The sequence below is a fragment of the Arachis hypogaea genome, chromosome 5 (genome assembly GCF_003086295.3).
Source record: "Arachis hypogaea cultivar Tifrunner chromosome 5, arahy.Tifrunner.gnm2.J5K5, whole genome shotgun sequence".
NCBI lineage: Eukaryota > Viridiplantae > Streptophyta > Magnoliopsida > Fabales > Fabaceae > Arachis > Arachis hypogaea.
Genome location: NC_092040.1, coordinates 53274239 through 53282901, shown reverse-complemented (window position 1 = coordinate 53282901; position 8663 = coordinate 53274239). Strand labels below are relative to the sequence as shown.

Genomic DNA, 8663 nt, shown 5'->3' with positions numbered 1-8663 from the left:
TGCTATGGCCTCTTGTTATTCTTATGTCCTTGGCACTTTTTCCTTTCTTTGTTTTTCTTTTTCTTAGAGCTCTTTGCTCCTTGTTTGCTCAGTGTCATGTATAGCACAAGCCTTTGGCATTTTTCTTTTTCTTATCAGTGCATTACACATATCCACTACAGGCATTTTAGTTCACATTTCTTCTTGAGACATTGGTGCCCAGCACCTCTTTGTGTGACTAAATGTTTTGTATTTAGGTTGCTCTTGATAATGGACTTTTGGTCGATAATCCCGGGTTAGTTAACCCAAGTTACCAAGTGTTGAAACACTCCACAGAACCTATTCATCCAAGCAGATCCTAGTACATAAACACCACAGGCATATGTCTCAGAAGTTCAAACCATTGGTGCCTAGCTTATTTTCTCAATTTTTTTTGCTTTTTGGTTGCCCTTTTTCAGTGGCTTTTTCTTCTTCTTTTTCTTTCTTTTTCATGGCCAAAGACATTTATTCATCAAGATCCATAGACACTATTCAACTTCTACACAAAAATGATAATTCTACACTCAATTTCCAGTGAGCTGACTAACAATCAAGCATGCATACCACCACTTAATTCTACTTGATTTGTCACTAATTGAGCCAAGTTACCTTTGTTCAAACTTTTCTTTTATTTTTGAAAACAGAACAAGCATGTCAAGCATTTGATTAAGTAGGTGAAGTTATATCCAAACAATCTAGGCAATTTACTTTATTCAAGCAGTAAATCAACAAACATACTAAAAACTTCACATTCCAGAAAGATTCAACAATTACAGTTTAAACCAGAACAAGCATGCTTTTGTTTGCTTTTTAAAGAATAGTCAAGGAACAACACCACCTTGTGAAATTTCTTGTTTTCTCCTTGTTGCCAGGAAACAATTTGATTTCTCCTTCTTCTCCCAGTTGTTGCTTCATGTTCTTTCTAAGATCCTTGTTTCCTTTCCTGCAATTAATGATGAAGTTGCTTGCTTCTCAAGCACTTGAGTGGTTAGCTCAATGATGTATGGGCAAGTGTCTGAGTCTTAAGTTGGTGTGTGAACACCAAACTTAATCTCCTACTTACTCCTCTGTTCTTTGAATTCTTGAATTCTCCTTGGCGTGAAGTTGCTGCTAAGGATTTTAAGCATTTCTGTGATTGCTTAGAATGGTTATTCCTTTCATATAATTCAAAGGTTGTTGTGTTCAATTGATCTTTACGGTGGAACACCAAACTTAGAGTTACACATTCCCCTTTGAATTATTGATCCACGAATTCATTGTTTGGTGTGAAACACCAAACTTAATTCTTTGCAATGCACAGAAACTACTTCACCTTTTTATTGAAACAATTAAAAGAAACAGCAAAAGAGTATTACCTCAGGTTGGGTTGCCTCCCAACAAGCGCTTCTTTAACGTCATTAGCTTGACGGTTGTCCTTTGTTAGGGTGGATTGTAGTGCTTGATGTCCTCTCCTCTTACTATGGAAACATCCCCATTTGATTCCTTCATGATTTCCAAATGTTCCATTGAAAGAACTTTCCTGATTGTGAACACTTGAGGGAGTTGGGAAGGAATGGGCTTGAGGTCAGGTGGAATTGGCAAATAATGACTTAGTATCACTTTATCTCCCGGAGAGAAGCCTTCAGTGGGAATTTTCTTGTTTCTCCACCCTCTTGGCAACTTCTTTACAATTCTTCCCTCTCTCTGGAAGATTTCTTCATTGACCCTTATGGTAGGAGGGTCCTTCTGAGCTGTTTCTATTGATTCTTGTGGCTTTAACTCTTGCACTTCTTGTTTGCCTTCAAAGGATTGTTTTAGAGTTTCAGCTGCTGGATTGTTTTCCTCCAAACACAAATGGCTACCATCATCCTTAGGCTCTTCTGGTTCAGGCTCAGATGCAGATTTGAAAACATGGAATATGAGCTGTTCATCATGTACTCTCAAAATTAGCTCTCCTTGTTCTATATCTATGAGTGCTCTAGCAGTGGCTAGAAATGGCCTTCCCAGAATGATAGGGTGTAAGTAACTTTCCTCCATGTCCAAAATGACGAAGTCTGTGGGGAAGAAATAGTTTCCCACTTTCACCAGCACATTTTCAACTACCCCTTCAGCTTGCTTTTGAGTTTTGTCAGCCAGCTGTATGATTACATCAGTGGATCTCACTTCATTCAGTTGTAGCCTCTTCATAAGAGTCAGAGGCATCACATTTATGCTAGCTCCTAGATCACAGAATCCTCTCTCAATTTTTGTTTCCCCTATGATGCAGGGGATATGAAAACTTCCTGGGTCTGTTTTCTTAGAGACCATGTCTTTCTTGATGAGTGCACTGCATTCCTTGTTCATTATTACAGTTTGTCCTCCCTTTAAAACTCTTTTCTTGCTCAGCAATTCCTTCAAGTACTTGATATGTGTAGGCATCTGCTGGAGGATATCAAGAAAGGGAATATTGATATGGAGAGACTTAAATGTCTCTAGGAACCTTGAATATGTTTTCCCTTTTTCACCTCCTCCTAACCTCTGAGGAAATGGTGCCTTCGGTTGGTATGTTTCCAGTGTGCCTTCCTTTTGCATATCCTTAGCTTGCTCATTTTCACCTTCCTGTTTAGCTTCTTCCACACCTTCTTTCAAGATTTCTGACTCCTTTTCTGAGGATCTGATTCCTTCTTCTTCTGAGACTTCCTTCAACATGGTGATGGCCTTGCATTCTTCCCATCTCACTCCCTTCTGTTCCCCTTTAGGATTCTTTTCTGTGTCACTAGGGAATACTGCAGTTGACTTGGGAGTTTGTTGAGATAGTTCTCCTACTCGAGCCTCCATCCACTTGAGTTTTTCACCATGGTTCCTTAAGGTCGATCTCACATCATCCCTAAAGCTTTTCAACTCATTTATGTCCTGACCCATGTTAACTAACCTTCCTTCTATCCTGTTTAATTGGTCTTGAAATTGTTGGTTTGGAGTAGGTTGGTCAGGTTGATTATTTTGGCCATGATATGGTGGTTGGGAGTAAGTGTTTTGTGTGGCTTGGTATGATCTTTGGTTGGAGTTTTGGTATGTGGAATTGTTGTGTTGGTTGTGGTTGTAAGGTTTGTGGTTTTGTGGTTGGGTTTGCTGGTTTCCCCACCCAAAATTTGGGTGGTTTTTCCATCCTGGGTTGTAAGTGTTGGAGTGTGGATCATACGATTGCCTTTGTTGGTTTTCCACATAGTTGGCCTCTTCCCAATCATTTCCTTCAATGCTTACTTCTTCTTGATCTTGTGTGTGTATTGCTGCCACGTGCTTTGTGTCTAACTTCCTGGTAAGCTCTGCTAGTTGCTTGGCAAACACCTTGTTTTGGGCTAGGATTGCATCAACATGGTTCAGCTCCATGACCCCTTTAGTGTTGTGCCTCTCTGAAGCATAGTAGTACTCATTCTCAGCCACTGTCTCAATCACTTCAATGGCTTCTTCCACAGTCTTTTTCCTGTTCAATGAGCCTCCTGATGAATGGTCTACAGCCTTCCTTGATTCATAAGAAAGTCCATCATAGAAGATGTGCAATTGCACCCAATCAGGGAACATGTCAGGTGGGAATTTCCTTGTCAATTCTTTGAACCTCTCCCATGCTTCGTAGAGCGTCTCACCATCTTTTTGTCTAAAAGTTTGAACCTCAGATCGAAGCCTATTGACCTTTTGTGGGGGGTAGAAACGTGCCAGAAACTTGCTCTCCACCTCATCCCAGGTTGTTAGGCTGTCCCTTGGGAATGATTCCAGCCACTTAGCTGCCTTGTCCCTAAGTGAAAATGGGAACAAGAGCAGTTTATAGGCATCATCCTGGACTACATTGGACTTCACAGTGTCGCAAATTCTCAAGAATTTTGTGAGATGTTGGTTTGGATCTTCATTAGCACTCCCACCAAATGAACAATGGTTTTCCACCAGTGATATTAGCTGTGGTTTGAGTTCAAAATTGTTGGCTTGAATGGGTGGTTTCTGAATGCTGCTACCACAATTCCCAGAGGTTGGGTTTATGTATGAACCAAGAACCCTCCTCTCAGGAATGGCATTGTTTCCATCATTCCTCTCATGGTTGTGAAATTCTCTATCCATGTTGAGATCTAGAGCTTCCTCAAAGTTGTCCTCCGATTCTCCTTCAGATTCTTCTTCTCCCAGTACCCTCTTCCTTCTTGCTTCCCTTCTAAGTCTATGAAGGGTCCTCTCTGGTTCGGTATATGGGGGAGTTGATGTCTCTCCTCTCCTACCTGTCATACAAGAACACACCACAAGCAACAAACAAGTGGAATACTCTTGGTTACTGGAAGAGTATGGTTAGAGCAATTGAGGAATTAATTCAAATAGTTAGTGGGTCAGTGAGTTAGTTGCTTGAATTTAAAGGCATAAAGAAAGAAAAAGCAAATAACAGAGTGCAGGAATTAAGATCAACAAGTAACTTGAACTAAATTAACAAAACAAGAAAAATGCTCAATCTAGTTAACTTCCAATTTGAGAATTGTCAAACGAAAACCAATCCCCGGCAATGGCGCCATAAACTTGATGCGCTATAACTGGGTATAGCTACGATTAAGGGAAATTGCACAAACGGCAAAATTCCTTCCGGCAAGTGCACCGGTTATCGTCAAGTAAAAACTCACAATAGAGTGAGGTCGAATCCCACAAGGATTGGTTGAATGAGCAATTCGAATTAGAAGTTTGATTAGTTGAGCGGAATCAAGAATTGGGTGTGAATTGCATAAAGTAAATTGGCGGGAAATGTAAATTGCAAGGAATTGAAATGACTGAATCTTAAATTGCGAGAATTAAAGTGCGAGAAGTTAAATTGCTGAAATTAAAAGGGATGGGGGTGATTGCATGAAATTAAATTGCAGAATGTAAATAGAAAGGGATAGATCAAAGAGATGGGTTCATTGGGGTCAGGAGATATTGAAATCTCCGAATCAAAACATTTTCATCTCTTCCTCAACCAATGCTTTCATTGAATCTTGCTTGGCAATCTTATATGATTGGATCCCAATTCCTTGGCTCACCAATTCTCTCTAAAAACAAACAGATTCCCAATCCCTTGGTTTAAATGTTCATAAGAAGAGATGATTGCTCGATCACTGATTATACCACACAGTTTCATGAACCACAATTTGGTAGGATTACATGTCACAATATCCATCCAAACCCCAATCCAATTCACTGTGAGAAAGCTTCTCTAGCATGAATCCTCCATTCCTTTCCCAAGGTTCCGAAGGATTCCAATTATGGATAGTTTCTTTCCCAAGACAACTAACCAATGGAATTAGATCGAGAAGCTTTCTAACAAAATTCAAGAGAAAAGATTGAAGAAGAAGATGAAAACTATTATTGATTCATTGAATTACAATAGAGCTCCCTAACCCAATGAAAGGGGTTTAGTGAATCATAGCTCTGAATTCAATTACAAAAGTATGAAAATTCCCAAGTGTCAAAAGTGTCCCTAACTAACTCCAATTCTATCCTATTTATACACTTTCCAAATTGAGCTTCTGTTGTATTTCTTGGGCTTTGAGGCCTTTCCTTGATTTCCTTTTGCCTTGGGTTTATGGTCCATAATTCTGATGAGGCTGTGATCTAATTCTTGTTGGAAAGCTATGGATGTCTACTTTCCAATGCAACTGGAAGCGCATCATTTGGAGTTCTACAACTCGAGTTATACTCCATGGAAGGTGAAGAGGTCAGCTGGCCTGATTGCATGTTGGTCCTATGCTCTTCTATGCACATTACGGGGCTGTTTTCTCCCTCAATTTTTAGTATCCACCATGCATGCCATATATGCTTGGAAAGCTCTAGATGTCTTCTTTCCAATGCATTTTGAATCACCTCATTTGAAGTTTTGTAGCTCAAGTTATTTATGTTTGAAGAATGCATGGTCAAGCTGTTCCATATAACACGTTTAACCTCCAGTTTGAGGTCAAACTGGAGGTTAAACTTGGAAATGAAAAAAACACACCCTGGAGGAGAATGACCATCGAACACGTTTAACCTCCAGTTTGAGGTCAAACTGGAGGTTAAACGTGGAACTCTCCTGGTGCCTTTCTTGCCTCTGGCGTTTAACCTCCAGTTTGAGGTCAAACTGGAGGTTAAACGTGGAAATGCTTCATGGTGAGGAGAAGGTGTCGAACACGTTTAACCTCTAGTTTAAGGTTAAACTAGAGGTTAAACGTGGAATGCTCCCTTGGTTCAAATCATCATTCTGGCGTTTAACCTCCAGTTTGAGGTCAAACTGGAGGTTAAACGTGGAATGCTTCTTAGTGCCCTTTCTCATTCTGGCGTTTAACTTCCAGTTTAAGGTCAAACTGGAGGTTAAACGCCAGTTACAGCATTTCCTCTCTTCTCATGATTTTGGCGTTTAAGCTCCAGTTTAGGCTTAAACTGGAGCTTAAACGTCCCATTTGAATTTCAAGCTTCCTTCATTGATTTTGTTTCTTCCTTGCCTAGCCTCTCTTCCCTGAAATCATCCAAACAATTGCATCAAAGTCTTGCAAAATTTCATGAGAATTCATCCATTCATAGCATTCAAGTAATATAACTAAAAACTCATGGAATTTGCATCAAAATCATAATGTTTTGGATGGTTCATTGCTTTGTTGTTCATTTAACCATTCTTGGTTACTTTAAGCTCAAGAAAATGCATAAAACAACTAGAACTAACAGAAAATGCTAGTGAAACTAGTCTAAGATGCCTTGGCATCAGATACATATGCATGTTGTGATATATGCTTGATGATTAGTTATGGTTGAATTGTGGATTGAACCATGTTGATGGTGAGTATGACATTGATTGTGTACAATGATGAGTTATTGGGATTGGTGTTGTTGAAAATTGGCATGAGGAAGAGTAAGTGATATGTCAATGTGTTTGGGTTTGAACCACTTGGGTGAAGTGGGTTAAAATGATAGGATAGTGATTTTGTAAATTTTGGTAAAGTTTCAATGGGTGAGTTGAGGAGGCTTGATGTTGAATTTGATATATTTTGATTGATTTCAAAGAAAAAGGGATGAAATTGGCATGTTTTTATTGATTTGGAAAAGAGTTGAAAATGGCTTGTTTTGAAAATGGCACTTTGTGGCTTTGTATGAAAAATATGGTTTTTGGGCATATTTTGGTGGGACATAACTTAGACTACGGATATCCGTTTTGTGCCAAATCTTTTTAGAAATGAAATTGGATCCGGGATGTCCATGCCATTTAAAGAACGGGTGAAAAACAATTTAAAATGAGAAAGTTATGTTCGTTGGAACATTGGAGTTTAAATATGTGAATTCCGCAGCTTTTAACTTAGAAAATTTTTAGCAGAATGACCCCTTGTGCGTGGGCGCACTTGGCGCGTATGCGCCGTTCTTCTGGAAAGCGCCAACCACGCGTGCGCGTAGTGTGCGCGGGCGCGCCGATGGGCTGCACCCAATGCCCAGCCATTTTCCAGAGAGTTGTGCCAGAGTTGTGCCAGTTTTGTGCCTGGGGCACAAGGGTACCCATGCGTACGCGTGATTGACGCGTGCGCGCCGTTGACTAGTTTTGAATGTGCGCGTCCGCGTGAAGGGCGCCTACGCGCCGATGAGTTTTTTTGTGGCCATCCACGCGTGCGCGTGGAGTGCGCGTACGCGTGGCTCTGTTTTCATCCCAAAGTTGATTTTTGAGTTTTAAAAGCCAAATCTCATACTTCTAAGCCTCCGATCTCACCATTTAAGTCTTAAATAATTATGATATGCCTAGCTATGAGAGGAGGAGCTAGTGGATGTGGTAACTTGCGAGTGAAGCAAGGGAAACATGAATAATCAATGAGGATCATTGATGATTATGTGAGATGTGGAGGATGGTGGTGGAAGTGCTTGTTATGCCATGGACCGAAAGGCCGTATTTGTTAATGAGATGGCTGGTTATGGATTTAACCGAGATGCCGATGGGCTGGTTATGGATTTAACCGTGAGCCGGATGGCTAGATTATTGCCGTGCTACGGCGGAGCCATGATTATGGCTATGTATAAATGCATATATGCTGTTGAATGAATTGTGAATGTTGCACTTCCACTGTTGGAGATGAGAGTTTCCCTGGGAGGAAGCAGTGGCTAGCCACCACGTGCTCCAGGTTGAGACTCGAAGCTCTTTTGACCTTATGTCATAAGTGTGGCCGGGCACTGTGAAAGGCCCGGATGAGCTTGCCCCCGTAAATATTCACCAGTGAAGGTGATGGATATAGATCATGATTATGATCAAGTTTATGATGAGTATAACTCGAGTTAGGGATGCGTGACAGAGGGACAGTCCAATGGTTAGCTACCAGGACTTGTCGGGTTGGCTCTATAACCGACAGATGATATCATCAGCCACTAGGGACAGGCATTCATCATATGCATATTATATGAATTGTTTGAGATTGCCTATTTGACTGTATATTACTTGCTAATTGTCTAAATGCCTTATTTGTTCCTATTTGTATATTTCTTGTTTGATATACTGTGTCTGCTACTTTATACTTCTGCTGGTGGTTGGGAGGTTTGAAGGAATTGGAAAGGGAAGTATTAGTTAGACTGAAGAATCTTTAGTCAGATGCCCTTTATCTGGAGGGAGTTCTAGGATTGCCTTTGGCTTTCCTCCATTATTTTGTATTATATATGTGGAAGCTGTTACCATGCTGGGGACCTCT

General features: G+C 40.5%; 1 non-coding gene across 1 annotated transcript; it reads left to right on the top strand.

Moving 5' to 3' along the window:
- Positions 1-3553: 3553 nt before the first annotated feature.
- On the top strand, positions 3554-3657 carry LOC112804640 (small nucleolar RNA R71). The gene has a single exon (XR_003203253.1). It is a non-coding gene; the product is annotated as a small nucleolar RNA R71 (small nucleolar RNA).
- The last annotated feature ends 5006 nt before the right edge of the window (positions 3658-8663 follow it).